The following is an 18,327-nucleotide window of genomic DNA, read 5'->3' on the forward strand; positions in this document are numbered from 1 at the left end:
AGCACGTACAGGCATACTGCCACTCAACAACCACTTTGGCCGCCAGAGTGTGGCTGAATGTGTTAGTGACAAGTACACCATTAAATGCCCACTTGTCCCCTCAGTGGAAGTAGGACACCGGTCTCTCCAGGACAAGCCTCATTATCCCAAAAGTCACTGCAGCGTCAAAGTTGCTGAGAACAGCAATGGCTCCTCAACCACATTACCTGGTGACTCCTTCATGCAACTGCAACCTTTGCTGTCAATAGGAACTACATGATGTGAAACATGTTTGATAGACTGGCACAACTAATGGAATGAATCCAAAATCACTTATCTTGGCAGTTACTGGATGTTAAGACGGTCATGCTAGACTACAAAATCTGACTAATTTTTCTAGTTACCTTTCTTCAGTGCATTATTAGTTACCTAAATAGAGTTTTTAGACAGTTTTATAGTGTTTAGTCATATAAGTCAGACTTAATTAAAGCATTACTTTAAAAATACAAAGCCCATGTCTGACATCTCCTCTGTGTGTTTTAATGGGCTGAACTTCTCTGTCCTGCTCAATCACTTGCCTAGGTTAAATGATAATCTACCACCACAGGGGAGAGACCAATTCTAGCTAGCCTATTCCCCCTGGCATTCCCTTTAGGTGCGCAGTTGGATAGGCTAGGTGTAAACAATGTGTCAGTGGCTTGGGCAGGGACCAGGCTGGGGGAAAGGCATAGAGGCTAGGTGTTGTCGTTTTCAGACCATGTCCCAACAGTAACCATTTTACAAGTCAGCCCTAATGGACCCAGAATAGAGCGTGTCCTAGCCTAATTCAAGTTAGTCCCACACAGACAAATACTATGACATGACTGCTTAAAACTGTAAGGGGGAGAAGTATTCACTTCCCAGCTGTTCCCACCTTTGATCATCAGGATGAGTAGACTAATTACAGCCAGGCTAATTAAGGAGAAATAATAAAGTAGCTGACGTGATTAGGTGCTCTAACTCCAATTAGGCGGACTGATTAGATGTTCTAATTCCAATTATGCTGACACAGAGATCGTGCACAGGGCTATAGGCAGTCTTTAGACAGTTTTTCCTTTAATAAGCTTGTTTACTAAGTGTTCCCAGTGGTCAGCTTAGTCTCAACATGAGCAGATGGTTGGCATCATGCAGGTTTCAACTCAATTCCTCAGTCAACGCAACACTATCCAGGGCCAGCTTGGCAGCAGAGGACAAACTGCCAGGAGAGGAGCAGAAGCACAACAATACACAGTAGTTGAGTCAGATCAGCCTTCTGTATGAGTCATTCACCCGCTGTGAGACTGGCTGGGCGATGTGGCCATCCCGATGGGGTTCTTTTCTCAGTTCAGCTGTGAGCTGCAAGCGGCTGTGATAGCTGGCTAGTGGCTAGGTCAGGGGTACTCAACTACTACCCTGCGAGGTCCGGAGCCTGCTGGTTTTCTGTTCTACCTAATAATTAATTGCACACACCTGCTTTCCCAGGTCTAAAGCAGTCCCTGATTAGAGGTGAACAATGAAAAAATGCAGTTGAACTGGCTTCGAAGTCCAGAGTTGAGTTTGAGGGGGCTAGGCTGTCATACCTGGCTAGTGGCTAGAACTGCTACCTACCCAGCCAGAATAATTTAAATAGTTCAGCTTGGCTTGAAGAATCACTGACTGAGTAGCCTACTCAGTTTCATACAAAGGAATCGAATGTGTCTGCGACTCTGCATGCATTCATGCTGCAGTAATAACAGTGAGGACTACAGTCAAGCCTGTTCTTGAAGTTCACAAGTAGGCCAAATTGATACCAGACTATGATAAAGTTCTTTCAATCCATCAAATCATCTTCCTTGTTCTGAAAGTAATAGGATGTCTGCACCTACACCAGAATATCAACCCCAAAATCTTGCCGCCCTAGGCTGCCTGTGAGGGAAAGTGTGGAGTGAGCGCTTGTGTTCAGAGAAGTGAGTGAGAGAGGGTGGCCTGGGTATCAGATATCAGTGTTTCCATGAAATGTGTGCCCAGTCCGACCCCCACCTGTTTCAGTTGTCACTGCCTGCCTGCCAGCCAGCAATACAGGACAGGCTCAGCTCACATAGTGCAGCCTGCACAGAGCCTGCATGCATTCAGGCCTTACTTAGAAGAAGCCGATTGTCCTAGCCATGTTTACAGACTGACAATGTAAATAATTCAACAGCTTGGATTGGCAGGTTGTTCATTTCCCACAGCACATGATGCCTTTGCCTGGAAACCCGACGTTGAATTGTATGTTGGGCAAAAATGAGCTTTTAAATCAGGAAAGTTTCCTCCCACGACCTCTACAATCCAGAATGTTGAATAAAATAATATTTGACATCAACTTTTCAAAGCGCTGACAGTGCTTTCACCTGAAGCATGCGCAGAACCATGTAAAGATGTGCACGAGCTCAGCAGGTATGCATGCGGTCTCGTGCATGTATTTTTATATTGTGTGCATGCTTCAGGTGATAGATGTCTGAATGCACAACCAGCGCTTTGAAAAGTTGATATAATTATAATACTTTCCTATATTGTCTCACATTCCTACCACTAAAACCAGTAAAGTAAGTTAAAAATGAATTATATTCAACATTCTGGCTTGTAGAGGTCGTGAGAGGAAACTTTCCTGATTCAAACCATAATTTCTGCCAGACATAGAATTCTATGCAATTTAACGTCGGGTTTCCAGGCAAAGGGCAGAGCTGCATTGCACCAATGCAGGAAGTCAGACAAACTGAGATTTGTTTTCCCATAATAAGCACTGCCAGGATTATGCTGCTTTAGACAGCTTTCTCATTTTCCACTTCAATGACAAATAAAAAATAATTTAAGTTCAGTTAGGACGTTGCTAGGGTGTGGCCAGCAAGAAATCTGGTTAGCTAGTTCATATCTAGAAAATACTGATAGCTAAGTGTAACTAGTTAGGATAACGATATGAGGTTAGCTACCTATGTGACATCAGTGTGGGAATATGTTTAGCTAACTAGCTCCACATAAATGTTTTCCTGTGTTGTATGGCTAGCTAATAAACTACAAAAGCAATGACATAGCAAGCTAGCTAACATTTTAAGCTAAATAGTTAACTAGTTAAGTACCTAGACAGATGAATACTTAGCTAACTAATCAGTATAGCAATCAAGTTAACCAGCTGTTAAGCGTGATATATTCTATCAAATAACAAGTTAGCCAAAGCTCAACCACATATAGCAGACTAGTTATGGCACAGTCACAGATAGAACAACATCTTTGGTGATGGTGTTAGCTAGCTACCGCTACCTAGCTAGGTAAGAAGAAAGTTAGCTACCAGCTAACTAACTAGCCGACGTTACAGAAATATGCACAAACGTTTAATGTTACAAGGTTAGACTGGGATGACAACTGGAGAAATTCATAAAAATACATAAAAGGGTAACACGTTTCTATCAGAGACATTTATAAATAAATATCGAATGAAATGTCACTTGGCTAGCATGCTAGCTAATGTCTGCCCCGTTGCTGCGCTTTACCTGCTGTCTCAGAGAAAGCGCTCCGTCTACACCATAATCAACGACACTCGGAAGTAAGGCTCTGCCTGCAACTGCAGCAACAGATTGAAAACTGAACTTCGGTAGCCAAATAACCTTACAAATATGTAATGAAATGTAAACAAGCTGACAATCAGCTGTATAACTTCACTCCCGGTGCACAGATTGTTCCGTTCGTTATTGTTGTCCGGGCAAATATCAAATGAGAACATTTGTTCCGCTAGACACAGCAAATAAAATAGGCAAAGCAGTTTAGTAAAATAAACAGCACATTATTTCGTAACAAGATGCTGAAATCACTCATGAACAGTATTTCTTGTTTTTGATTAAATGTTGGAAAGATACCAGCATGTTTATTGCTTTGTCTCACGATGGACTGGATAAGAATTAATACAACATTGTCAAAACCACTATGATTATCCTAAAAACATATCATTATGTTGTGTAATTTTCAGGACAGGATACATCTCCATAGTAGTATGGTTTCCAGTTACAGTTTGCAGTCACATTGACAACCACATGCATAAAACAGTATCCAAAAAGTCATTCACATAAAATGTGAACGATTGAAAATCGAGGGAACGTGGTCCACCGGCAAACACCCCAAAACCTTGGATCCGAACACGATGGTGTTTTGCACTACGACCCCCACAAGTGTCACATGACTCATCTGAAGGTAACCCATACAAACGAAGGTCGTTTTGTGCAAACAAAAATAAGGGGTTAAATATGTGTCCAAAAAATAACTTTCTTATATCTCCTAGATATAGGAGAGACACTTCAAAACCTTATTGCTTATGATTTATTTATATTGTTTTGCCATTTATGAATGGGTTATTCAATGAGTTCAATATTTTATCAACAGTTTAGACTTTAACTTCTTAGGTATCAATCTATTTGACATAGTCTCGGAAATCCCATCTAATGTGGGAGGCAACCTGTCTGCCTAGGCTGATAAGATGGTAGGCCTTGGCCCTAGACCAGTTTGGTCAAGCTGGTTGAGCTAGTCAGACCATACCAGTTTGGTCAAGCTGGTTGAGCTAGTCATACCATACCAGCTTGGTCAAGCTGGTGGAAACATGGTTGAGCTGGTAGACCAGCTTGTTCAAGATGGCTATGGTAATGGAATTGCTTGAGCTGATATTGATATTGGCATTTATGTTCATTTATATTTCCATACAGAAATCTAATGTAAAAATAAAATTAACATATTGTCCATTTCAAATTATACTTTTATAAAACATGTTCCCGTAGGCTGCCACAAAAAAAAGAACAAGGAAAAAAAAAACAGTAAGAAATACATACAGAGTTTAAGTGATAATAAATTCAATATAAACAGGAAACGAAAAAAATAATAAGTGGGCATTCCCCAAACCCCAGCCAATGTCTCCAGCCTGCCACAGCCTGCCTGCAGTAATCGTCTCTGATTGAGAGATTCAAGGAGCTATCCTCGTTAAGTAACACAGTACACTGAACAAAAATATAAACGCAACATGTTAAGTGTTGGTCCCATGTTTCAAGAGCTAAAATAAAAGATCCCAGACATTTTCCATACGCACAAAAACGTATTTCTCTCACATTTTGTGCACACATTTGTTTACATCCCTGTTAGTGAGCATTTCTCCTTTGCCAAGATAATCCATCCACCTGACAGGTGTGGCATATCAAGAAGCTGATTAAACAGCATGATCATTACACAGCTGCACCTTGTGCTGGGGAAAATAAAAGGCCACTCTAAAATGTGCAGTTTTGTCACACAACACAATGCCACAGATGCCTCAAGTTTTGAAGGAACGTGCAATTGGAATGCTGACTGCAGGAATGTCCACCAGAGCTGTTGCCAGATAATGTAATGTTAATTTCTCTACCATAAGCCGCCTCCAATGTCATTTTAGAGAATTTGGCAGTACATCCAACTGGCCTCTCAACTGCAGACTATGTGTATGGTGTAGTGTGGGCGAGCGGTTTGCTGATGTCAGCATTTTGAACAATGCCCTATGGTGGTGGTGGGGTTATGGTATGGGCAGGCAGGCATAAGCTACGGACAACGAACACAATTGCATTTTATTGATGGCAATTTGAATGAACAGAAATACCGTGACGAGATCCTGAGGCCCATTGTGACAGATACCTTACTTTTTGGTTTTTGGTATCTGTGACCAACAGATGCATATCTGTATTCCCAGTCATGTGAAATCCATAGATTAGGGCCTAATGAATTTATTTCAATTGACTGATTTCCTTATATGAACTGTAACTCAGTAAAATCTTTGAAATTGTTGCATTTTGCGTTTATATATTTTTTCAGTATAGATGCAAAGCATTGAATACTTACAGTGGGGAGAACAAGTATTTGATAGACTGCCGATTGTGCAGGTTTTCCTACTTACAAAGCATGTAGAGGTCTGTAATTTTTATCATAGGTACACTTCAACTGTGAGAGACGGAATCTAAAACAAAAATCCAGAAAATCACATTGTATGATTTTTAAGTAATTAATTTGCATTTTATTGCATGACATGAGTATTTGATACATCAGAAAAGCAGAACTTAATATTTGGTACAGAAACCTTTGTTTGCAATTACAGAGATCATGCGTTTCCTGTAGGTCTTGACCAGGTTTGCACACACTGCAGCAGGGATTTTGGCCCACTACTCCATACAGACCTTCTCCAGATCCTTCAGGTTTCGGGGCTGTCACTGGGCAATATGTACCTATGATAAAAATTACAGACCTCTACATGCTTTGTAAGTAGGAAAACCTGCAAAATCGGCAGGGTATCAAATACTTGTTCTCCCCACTGTACATTCATGCACTTCTAAATGAATTTCGTAACTTTGCCCCATATGGAGGAATGTGCCTACCTGATTTAGGGGACACAGTGAACAGTTGGGAGTTGGGGCCAATTTCACTGTGAAACATTTCCTTGGTGTTAAATACAGTCTGTGAACAAATTCTAAATGTATCAGTTGTTGGTTCGGATTATGGAATGCCAAGGTCATATTTTTCCATATTCTGTTCCAACCAGAGGGTTGTTCAGATTCAATTATATCGGTTCACCATACTTTTTAAATGGCTAGCTCAGAATATGATCATTCCAAAAGTTGTTTATACAGTGTATTCAGACCCCTTCCCCTTTTCCACATTTTGTTATGTTACAGCCTTATTCTAAAATGGATTAAATTAATGTTTTCCTCATAAATGTACACACAATACCCCATAATGACAAAGCGAAAAACAGGTTTTTAGAAATGTTTAGAAATGTATATAAAATAAAAAACAGAAATACCTTATTTACATAAGTATTCAGACCCTTTGCTATGAGACTCAAAATTGAGCTCAGGTGCATCCTGTTTCCATTGATCATCCTTGAGATGTTTCTACAACTTGATTGGAGTCCACCTGTGGTCAATTAAATTGATTGGACATGATTTGGAAAGGCACACACCTGTCTGTATAAGGTCCTGCAGTGGACAGTGCATGTCAGAGCGAAAACCAAGCCATGAGGTCAAAGAAATTGTCCGTAGAGCTCAGAGACAGGATTATGTTGAGGCACAGATCTGGGGAAGGGTACCAAAACATTTCTGCAGCATTGAAGGTCCCCAAGAACACATCATTCTTAAATGGTAGAAGTTTGGAACCACCAAGACTCTTCCTAGAGCTGGCCGCCCGGCCAAACTGAGTAATCGGGGGAGAAGGGCCTTGGTCAGGGAGGTGACCAAGAACCCGATGGTCACTCTGACAGAGCTCCAGAGTTCCTCTGTGGAGATGGGAGAACCTTCCAGAAGGACAACCATCTCTGCAGCACTCCAATCAGGCCTTTATGGTAGAGTGGCCAGACGGAAGCCACTCCTCAGTAAAAGGCACATGACAGCCTGCTTGGAGTTTGCCAAAAGGCACCTAAAGGACTCAGACCATGAGAAACAAGATTCTCTGGTCTGATGAAACCAATTTGAACTCTTTGCCTGAATGTCAAGTGTCATGTCTGGAAGAAACCTGGCACCATCCCTACTGTGAAGCATGGTGGTGGCAGCATCATGCTGTGGGGATGTTTTCACCGGCAGGGCCTGGGAGACTATTCAGGATCGAGGGAAAGATGAATCGAGCAAAGTACAGAGAGATCCTTGATGAAAACCTGCTCCAGAGCGCTCAGGACCTCAGACTGGGGCGAAGGTTCCGGACAAGTCTCTGAATATCCTTGAGTGGCCAAGCCAGAGCACATTTACATTTACATTTACATTTTAGTCATTTAGCAGACGCTCTTAACCAGAGCGACTTACAGGAGCAATTAGGGTTAAGTGCCTTGCTCAAGGGCACATTAACGTCATTTAGCAGACGCTCTTAGCCAGAGCGACTCACAAATTGGTGCGTTCACCCTATAGCCAGTGGGATAACCACTTTACAATTTGGGGGGGGGGGGGTTAGAAGGAATACTTTAGCCTATCCCAGGTATTCCTTAAAGAGGTGGGGTTTCAAATGTCTCCGGAAGGTGGTGAGTGACTCCGCTGTCCTGGCGTCGTGAGGGAGCTTGTTCCACCATTGGGGTGCCAGAGCAGCGAACAGTTTTGACTGGGCTGAGGGGGAGCTGTGCTTCCGCAGAGGAAGGGGAGCCAGCAGGCCAGAGGTGGATGAACGCAATGTCCTCGTTTGGGTGTAGGGACTGATCAGAGCCTGAAGGTACAGGGGTGCCGTTCCCCTCACTGCTCCAAAGGCAAGCACCATGGTCTTGTAGCGGATGCGAGCTTCAATTGGAAGCCAGTGGAGTGTGCGGAGGAGGGGGGTGACGTGAGAGAACTTGGGAAGGTTGAACACCAGACGGGCTGCGGCATTCTGGATGAGTTGTAGGGGTTTAATGGCACAGGCAGGGAGCCCAGCCAACAGCGAGTTGCAGTAGTCCAGACGGGAGATGACAAGTGCCTGGACCAGGACCTGCGCCGCTTCCTGTGTAAGGCAGGGTCGCACTCTCCGAATGTTGTAGAGCATGAACCTGCAGGAGCGGGTCACCGCCTTGATGTTGGCGGAGAACGACAGGGTGTTGTCCAGGGTCACGCCTAGGCTCTTCGCACTCTGGGAGGAGGACACAGCGGAGTTGTCTACCGTGATGGCGAGATCATGGAACGGGCAGTCCTTCCCGGGGAGGAAGAGCAGCTCCGTCTTGCCAGGGTTCAGCTTGAGGTGGTGATCCGTCATCCATACTGATATGTCTGCCAGACATGCAGAGATGCGATTCGCCACCTGGTGATCAGAAGGGGGAAAGGAGAAGATTAGTTGTGTATCGTCAGCGTAGCAATGATAGGAAAGGCCATGTGAGGATATGACAGAGCCAAGTGACTTGGTGTATAGGGAGAAAAGGAGAGGGCCCAAAACCGATCCCTGGGGGACACCAGTGGTGAGAGCACGTGGTGCGGAGACAGCTTCCCGCCACGCCACTTGGTAGGAGCGACCGGTCAGGTAGGACGCAATCCAGGAGTGAGCCGCGCCGGAGATGCCCATTTCGGAGAGGGTGGAGAGGAGGATCTGATGGTTCACAGTATCAAAGGCAGCAGACAGATCTAGAAGGACAAGAGCAGAGGAGAGAGAGTTAGCTTTAGCAGTGCGGAGAGTCTCTGTGACACAGAGAAGAGCAGTCTCAGTTGAATGACCAGTCCTGAAACCTGATTGGTTTGGATCAAGAAGGTCATTCTGAGAGAGATAGCAAGAGAGTTGGCTAAAGACGGCACGCTCAATAGTTTTGGAAAGAAAAGAAAGAAGGGATACTGGTCTGTAGTTGTTGACATCAGTGGGGTCGAGTGTTGGTTTTTTGAGAAGGGGAGTAACTCTCGCTCTCTTGAAGACGGAAGGGACATGGCCAGCGGTCAAGGATGAGTTGATCAGCGAGGTGAGGTAGGGGAGAAGGTCACCGGAGATGGTCTGGAGAAGGGAGGAGGGGATGGGGTCAAGCGGGCAGGTTGTTGGGCGGCCTGCAGTCACAAGTCGCAGGATCTTATCTGGAGAGAGAGGGGAGAAAGAAGTCAAAGCATAGGGTAGGGCAGTGTGAGCAGGACCAGCAGTGTCATTAGGCTTAACAAACAAGGATCGGATGTCGTCAACCTTCTTTTCAAAGTGGTTGACGAAGTCATCCACAGAGAGAGAGGAGGGGGGGAGGGGGGGGGGAGGATTCAGGAGGGAGGAAAATGTGGCAAAGAGCTTCCTAGGGTTAGAGGCAGATGCTTGGAATTTAGAGTGGTAGAAGGTGGCCTTAGCAGCAGAAACAGATGAAGAAAATGTAGAGAGGAGGGAGTGAAAAGATGCCAGGTCGGCAGGGAATTTAGTTTTCTTCCATTTCCGCTCCGCTGCCCGGAGCTCTGTTCTGTGAGCTCGCAATGAGTCATCAAGCCACGGAGCTGGAGGGGAGGACCGAGCCGGCCGTGAGGATAGGGGACACAGAGAGTCAAAGGATGCAGAAAGGGAGGAGAGGAGGGTTGAGGAGGCAGAATCAGGAGATTGGAGGGAGAAGGATTGAGCAGAGGGAAGAGATGATAGGATGGAAGAGGAGAGAGTAGTGGGAGAGAGAGAGCGAAGGTTGCGGCGGCGCATTACCATCTGTGTAGGGGCAGAGTGAGTAGTGTGGGAGGAGAGTGAGAGAGAAAAGGAAACAAAGTAGTGGTCGGAGACTTGGAGGGGAGTTGCAGTGAGATTAGTAGAGGAGCAGCATCTAGTGAAGATGAGGTCAAGCGTATTGCCTGCCTTGTGAGTAGGGGGGGACGGTGAGAGGGTGAGGTCAAAAGAGGAGAGGAGTGGAAAGAAGGAGGCAGAGAGAAATGAGTCAAATGTGGACATAGGGAGGTTGAAATCCCCCAAAACTGTGAGGGGTGAGCCATCCTCAGGGAAGGAACTTATCAAGGCGTCAAGCTCATTGATGAACTCTCCAAGGGAACCTGGAGGGCGATAGATGACAAGGATATTAAGCTTAAATGGGCTAGTGACTGTGACAGCATGGAATTCAAATGAGGAGATAGACAGATGGGTTAGGGGAAAAATTGAGAATGTCCACTTGGGAGAGATGAGGATTCCTGTACCACCACCCCTCTGACCAGATGCTCTCGGGGTATGCGAGAACACATGGTCAGACGAGGAGAGAGCAGTAGGAGTAGCGGTGTTTTCAGTGGTGATCCATGTTTCCGTCAGCGCCAGGAAGTCGGGTTCAAGCACGGACTTGAACCCGATCGAACATCTCTGGAGAGATCTGAAAATAGCTGTGCAGCGATGCCCCCCATCCAACCTGAGAGAGCTTGAGAGGATCTGCAGAGAAGAATGGGAGAAACGCCCCAAATACAGGTGTGCCAAGCTTGTAGCGTCATACCCAAGAAGACTCAAGGCTGTAATTGCTGTCAAAGGTGCTTCAACAAAGTACTGAGTAAAGGGTCTGAGTACTTATGTAAATGTTATATTTTCGTTTTTTATTTGTAATACATTTCCAAAAATGTCTAAAAAACTGTTTTTGCTTCGTGTGTAGATTGATGAGGGGGAAAAAAACAATTTCATCCATTTTAGAATAAGGCTGTAATGTAACAAAATGTGGAAAAAGTAAATGGGTCTGAATACTTTCCGAATGCACTGTATATTATAAAGTACAGTCCTTTTGGGAGCCCAGATAATTTATTCATAAATCCCATAATTGAATGGCTCAGTAGTTGGGTTTCCCAAGGGATTCCATAGGCCAGCATACAGTGGCTTAAAAAATTATTCACACCCCTTTACTTTTTCCACATTTTGTAGTGTTACAAAGTGGGATTAAAACGGATTTAATTGTTTAAAACAAATGGTGAACAATCTACACAAAATACTCTGTATTGTCAAAGTGGAAGACAAATTCTAACGTTTGTAAAAAAATAAAATACAAATAATATGAAAAATATGAAAATAAAACACTATTAGATAAGTATTCAACCCCCCTTATTGATTTAATTAAGAGGTTTAGCTCTTTTTCTGGCTACACATTTTATTTTAATAAATCAGAAGCTATGCCCTACGGAGCTTGAGTGACAACAACAACTTCAATGACTTCCGATTCAATTGGACAAAATTGTCTTGTTTATGTTATAAAAATGTCGAATAAACTTCACAACCTGTCTATCAGCAACTTTTCACCTGTACTTAGGGCAGTTAAGGAAGACCTAGATAGGTGGCTGGACCTGCCATTGTCATGGATGGGTAGAATTAATCTGATGAAATGAATGTTTTACCCAGACTTTTGTATCCTCTCCAGATGGTCCAATTATACATAACGAAAAATACTTTAAATGAACTCAATAAATACAGTGGGGAAAAAAAGTATTTAGTCAGCCACCAATTGTGCAAGTTCTCCCACTTAAAAAGATGAGAGAGGCCTGTAATTTTCATCATAGGTACACGTCAACTATGACAGACAAAATGAGATTTTTTTTCTCCAGAAAATCACATTGTAGGATTTTTTATGAATTTATTTGCAAATTATGGTGGAAAATAAGTATTTGGTCAAAAACAAAAGTTTCTCAATACTTTGTTATATACTCTTTGTTGGCAATGACACAGGTCAAACGTTTTCTGTAAGTCTTCACAAGGTTTTCACACACTGTTGCTGGTATTTTGGCCCATTCCTCCATGCAGATCTCCTCTAGAGCAGTGATGTTTTGGGGCTGTCGCTGGGCAACACGGACTTTCAACTCCCTCCAAAGATTTTCTATGGGGTTGAGATCTGGGCCCGTATCTCTAAAGAATTTTTGTGCAAAAAGTGGCTCCTAGCGGCCAAATTCTAAGAAAATTCTCAGAGGCATGACGTTTTCTTAGAATTTCCCCTAAAAGTGACACGAAAATCCCAGTTAATATAAAAGCTATTCCTCAAGAGTCCTAGCGCTTAAAAGGGCTCCTAAGGCGAGATCTGCTAAGAGCAGGGAAGAGGACTTTTAGTGGCTTAGGAGTTACCCTAAGCAGCTGCACAAAATGGCCAACAGAGGAGGCAGGAGAGATGTCCTGCAAACACTGGATGACAGGGAATTATTGAGACGCTACAGATTGGATCGTGCAGGAATCATGTTTGTGGTGGATCTCCTTAGAGATGCAATTACTTCACCAACTCGACGCCACAACGCTATTACACCGGAGAAGAAAGTAATCACAACCCTGAGGTATTTGGCAACAGGGAAAATGCAACAATGCAGCAGTGATGACTTGGGTCTGTCCCAATCCTCCGTCAGCAGAGTCATCACCCAAACACTGACAGCTTTGTCACAACCTAATATTGTGACACAATTTGTTTCATTCCCGCTTGATGCCCGCACTTTACACACACATAAAAGGGCATTTATTGCAGGATTCCCTGGCATTGTGGGTGTAATTGATGGAACACATGTGAGAATAATTGCGCCATCAGAGGACGAGGCTGTCTTTGTTAACAGGAAGAATTTCCACAGCATCAATGTGCAAATAGTGTTCAATGCGGCCTGGAAGATTTTGGACATTGTGGCTAAATGGCCAGGCTCCACACATGATGCGAGAATGCTCTCCGAGAGTGGCATCAGACAGCTTTTTGAGAGACGCTATGTGCCAGCTAATTGCCACTTGTTAGGGGACAGTGGCTACCCATGCAAACCATGGCTCCTTACACCTTACCTCCAGCCACGCCAAGGGCCCCAACTAAACTATAACAGGTAAGCCAAACAATACAAAAATCATGGAAATGAAATGCAAGCAATATGTTAGAGCATCCAAGTAGTGCAATATTTCCATCAAATAATTAAAGGTCTGTATTCTATTGTAGGGCCCACAAGACAACAAGAGCGGTGGTGGAGCGTGGCATAGGCCAGCTTAAGAGGCGCTTTCATGTTCTCCACGGAGAGGTGCGGCTGAGGCCTGAAAAAGTCAGCAAAGTCATCATAGCCTGTGCAATATTACACAATATTTGCAAGGTTAGACAGATTGCAGAACCTCTGGAGGATGGCGATGAGGATGAGGATGGAGACAACGATGAGGATGGTGGTGAAGAAGATATTCACATTCCACAGGGGAACCGAGCCCAGAGTGGACTGCCTTACAGGGCAAACTTCACAAATTTACATTTCAGGCAAGCTGTAGCCCCATGTCATTTGAGAACTTGTGATGGTATTAAGAACTACCACAGTTTTACTGCACATCACCTGCAACTGTTAAATGCAAGACACAGAACACAATCTCTAAATGGTTTATTTTTTAGGTGTTCAATTTTAAGGCGGTAGTACTCCTCCTGAAGGGAAAGGACTTTTTTTTGTTGTTCAAACACATCAATTGTGAGTTGCAATCTTCTCTCCTGCAGGGATGCTGACGGAGCAGGTGCTGCGGATGGGAATGGTGTTTGATCCGCCGGGCTATCCTGAGTAGCAGCTGCAGATGGTTCAGGCGGCAAACTTGATGGGCCCGGTTCTTGTGATGGCTCCATGCTACAGAAATACATAGGCCTAGTTTAATTATTGTTTTGATTAAATTAATTTAATACAATGAGCATGGATAACACATGAAATGGCTTCTGCAATGAATAAACACTGTTGATATGAATAACCCTGTGTCCTACCTTTGCTGCATTTCAAGGGCCTGCATCATTGACGTGTCAATGCCTGTTGGCAGCCCGGTGACACTGACCTCAGAGTGTCCCAGGACTTGAAAGACAGTGTCGGCCACCTGGGACAGCCGCTTTGCAGGTGGTCCACCCCCTAGAAAGAAACAGTCAATGAACACAGTACTTAGGCATGTAAATTAACTTTGCCAGCAGGAGCAAATTGCCAGATTATGTGGTAGGCCATAGTATTTTGCTCACCTGTGAGTGAGGATTCCCGCTTGTGTGCTGCAATCTCATCTTTTGCCTTGGACTGCAGCACATACCACCTTTTCTCACAATCGTCGCCTGTCCGCACCACCAGTGGAAAAGAGGCATTGATTGTTTGGGATATTGTGTCCCAGGCGCGCCTCTTGCCTTGGCTAGTGACAGTTGGGCCAAATTTTCCTCGTAACATACCTTTATGTTCGTTCACCAACTGGGCCAGCAACAAACCTTGCTCCTCAGTCCAGTTCGGCTTGCGATTCCTTTTTTTTCTCCATTTTCTGTGTTTGTAGGATATTTGTTAACAAGCCTTCATAAATAGACCAGCCAGCAATCACAGACATTGTTAAAAGCTGAGCTGTGTTACCCTCGTTAAGTTCACACTGAGTTGTAACGTTGCAATTTCTACTTCATTAAGGACAGCCCCTTGAGATAGGCCATCTTGTTTTCAATGGGGTCCATATGGAAGTGAAAGTACAAAATATGCCAGCTAGGATATTAATATGAGCAAATGAGACACAAATCATTATTTGAACAGGGTGTAATGAGCTTAAGTTTTCACATATTTTAGATTCTAATGTTAGGCTATAACCCCTACAGCTTACTATTCATTTTCCAGATATTTTCTTGAATGTGAAATATTATTTACAATTATAGTCTGCATAAGATTAGAGTGTATAATTATGTTTATTGATTTGAGGGTACATCCTTTGCTCATTATCACCAAAAGTTCATTTTCATCAAACTTGTAGGATCAACCAATCACGGCTTTTGAAATGATGACTCATACCTAGCAACGGGGTCAACCACACCTCCTCACTAAGATAGGATTTTTCATCCATTCCTGGCTCAGAGTTCACTGAAAATGTTCTGGAATCACTTCTAAGCTAAAACTCCTGGCAAGGAATTTTTAGGTTAAGTTAGGAGCTCTCTGAGAGGATTCTCAGAATCTTTAAGGATACGGGCCCTGGAGACTGGCTAGGCCACTCCAGGACCTTGAAATGCTTCTTACGAAGCCACTCCTTCGTTGCCCGGGCGGTGTGTTTGGGATCATTGTCATGCTGAAAGACCCAGCCACGTTTCATCTTCAATGCCCTTGCTGATGGAAGGAGGTTTTCACTCAAAATCTCACGATTCATTCATTCTTTCCTTTACACAGATCAGTCGTCCTGGTCCCTTTGCAGAAAAACAGCCCCAAAGCATGATGTTTCCACCCCCATGCTTCACAGTAGGTATGGTGTTCTTTGGATGCAACTCAGCATTCTTTGTCCTCCAAACACGACGAGTTGAGTTTTTACCAAAAATTTCTATTTTGGTTTCATCTGACCATATGACATTCTCCCAATCCTCTTCTGGATCATCCAAATGCACTCTAGCAAACTTCAGACGGGCCTGGAAAAAATAAAAGGAACACTAAAATAACACATCCTAGATCTGAATGAATGAAATAATCGTATTAAATACTGTTTTCTTTACATAGTTGAATGTGCTGACAACAAAATCACACAAAAATTATCAATGGAAATCAAATTTATCAACCCATGGGAGGTCTGGATTTGGAGTCACCCTCAAAATTAAAGTGGAAAACCACACTACAGGCTGATCCAACTTTGATGAAATGTCATTAAAACAAGTCAAAATGAGGCTCAGTAGTGTGTGTGGCCTCCACGTGCCTGTTTGACCTCCCTACAACGCCTGAGCATGCTCCTGATGAGGTGGCGGATGGTCTCCTGAGGGATCTCCTCCCAGACCTGGACTAAAGCATCCGCCAACTCCTGGACAGTCTGTGGCGTTGGTGGATGGAGCGAGACATGATGTCCCAGATGTGCTCAATTGGATTCAGGTCTGGGGAATGGGCGGGCCAGTCCATAGCATCAATGCCTTCCTCTTGCAGGAACTGCTGACACACTCCAGCCACATGAGGTCTAGCATTGTCTTGCATTAGGAGGAACCCAGGGCCAACCGCACCACCATATGTTCTCACAAGGGGTCTGAGGATCTCATCTCGGTACCTAATGGCAGTCAGGCTACCTCTGGCGAGCACATGGAGGGCTGTGCGGCCCCCCAAAGAAATGCCACCCCACACCATGACTGACCCACCGCCAAACCAGTCATGCTGGAGGATGTTGCAGGCAGCAGAACGTTCTCCACGGTGTCTCCAGACTCTGTCACGTCTGTCACATGTGCTCAGTGTGAACCTGCTTTCATCTGTGAAGAGCACAGGGCGCCAGTGGCGAATTTGCCAATCTTGGTGTTCTCTGGCAAATGCCACATGTCCTGCACGGTGTTGGGCTGTAAGCACAACCCCCACCTGTGGACGTCGGGCCCTCATACCACCCTCATGGAGTCTGTTTCTGACCGTTTGAGCAGACACATGCACATTTGTGGCCTGCTGGAGGTCATTTTGCAGGGCTCTGGCAGTGCTCCTCCTGCTCCTCCTTGCACAAAGGCGGAGGTAGCAGTCCTGCTGCTGGGTTGTTGCCCTCCTACGGCCTCCTCCACGTCTCCTGATGTACTGGCCTGTCTCCTGGTAGCGCCTCCATGCTCTGGACACTACGCTGACAGACACAGCAAACCTTCTTGCCACAGCTCGCATTGATGTGCCATCCTGGATGAGCGGCACTACCTGAGCCACTTGTGTGGGTTGTAGACTCCGTCTCATGCTACCACTAGAGTGAAAGCACCGCCAGCATTCAAAAGTGACCGAAACATCAGCCAGGAAGCATAGGAACTGAGAAGTGGTCTGTGGTCACCACCTGCAAAACCAGTCCTTTATTGGGGGTGTCTTGCTAATTGCCTATAATTTCCACCTGTTGTCTATTCCATTTGCACAACAGCATGTGAAATGTATTGTCAATCAGTGTTGCTTCCTAAGTGGACAGTTTGATTTCACAGAAGTGTGATTGACTTGGAGTTACATTGTATTGTTTAAGTGTTCCCTTTATTTTTTTGAGCAGTGTATAATAATAAAAAAAAAAAAGATATCTAATAAAATGTTAGAATCACCTTTGGCAGCAATTACAGCTGTGAGTCTTTCTGGTTAAGTTTCTAAGAGCTTTGCACACCTGGATTGTACAATGTTTGCCCATTATTCCTTTTAAAATTCTTCAAGCTCTGTCAAGTTGGTTGTTGATCATTGCATGATGGCCATTTTCAAGTCTTGCCATATATCTTTAAGCTGATTTAAGTCAAAACTGTAACTAATCCTCTCAGGAACATTCAATGTTGTCTTGGTAAGCAACTCCAGTGTATATTTGGCCTTGTGTTTTAGGTTATTGTCCTATGAAAGATGAAATTTGTCTCCCAGTGTCGGTTGGAAAGCAGACTGAACCAAGTTTTCCTTTAGGATTTTTCAGTTTCTTTTTATCATAAAACACTCCCTAGTCCTTGCCGATGACAAGCATACCCAAAACATGATGCAGCTACCACCATGCTTGAAAATATGAAGAGTGGTATTCAGTGATGTGTTGTGTTGGATTTGCCCCCAAAAATAACGCTTTTTATTCAGAACATAAAGTGCATGCCATAGTTTTTGCAGTTTTACTTTAGTGCCTTATTGCAAACAGGATGCATGTTTTGGAATATTTTGATTTTGTACAGGCTTCCTTCTTTTCACTCTGTTAGTATTTTGGATGAACCATAATGTTGTTGATCCATCCTCAGTTTTCTCCTATCACAGCCATTAATCTCTGTAACTGTTTTAAAGTCACCTAAACAGTTTCCTTCCTCGCCGGCAACTGAGTTAGGAAGGACGCCTGTATTTTTGTAGTGACTGAGTGTATTGATACACCATCCAATGTGTAATTAAAAACTTCACCATGCTCAAAGGGATATTCAATATCTCTTTTATTTTGTTTTGTTTTTACCCATCCATCAAAAGATGCCCTTCTTTGCGAGGCGTTGGAAAACCTCCCTGGTCTTTGTGGTTTAATCTGTGTTTGAAATTCACTGTTCGATTGAGGGACCTTACAGATAATTGTATGTGTGAGTACAGA

At 43.9% G+C, this 18,327-nt stretch overlaps 1 protein-coding gene and 2 long non-coding RNA genes across 3 annotated transcripts in view; 1 reads left to right on the plus strand and 2 right to left on the minus strand.

Moving 5' to 3' along the window:
- The window catches only part of LOC311129072 (NEDD8-conjugating enzyme UBE2F-like), a 121,260-nt gene extending 117,539 nt beyond the window's left edge, over nt 1–3,721 (minus strand). The window contains exon 1 of the mRNA XM_084161341.1: nt 3,504–3,721. The gene's annotated coding sequence lies outside the window, so the exon portion shown is untranslated. The remainder of the gene's footprint in view (nt 1–3,503) is intronic.
- Nucleotides 3,722–13,147: 9,426 nt separating this feature from the next.
- LOC311128858 lies at nt 13,148–13,916 on the plus strand. The gene is made up of 3 exons (XR_014613230.1): nt 13,148–13,190; nt 13,301–13,603; nt 13,832–13,916. It is a non-coding gene; the product is annotated as an uncharacterized lncRNA (long non-coding RNA).
- LOC311128857 lies at nt 13,705–14,756 on the minus strand. Its single transcript, XR_014613229.1, has 2 exons — nt 14,087–14,756; nt 13,705–13,955 (listed from the first exon to the last, which is right to left on the minus strand). It is a non-coding gene; the product is annotated as an uncharacterized lncRNA (long non-coding RNA).
- Nucleotides 14,757–18,327: the final 3,571 nt, after the last annotated feature.

Source organism: Coregonus lavaretus, assembly GCF_964263955.1.
Source record: "Coregonus lavaretus genome assembly, chromosome: 5".
Taxonomy (NCBI): Eukaryota; Metazoa; Chordata; class Actinopteri; order Salmoniformes; family Salmonidae; genus Coregonus; species Coregonus lavaretus.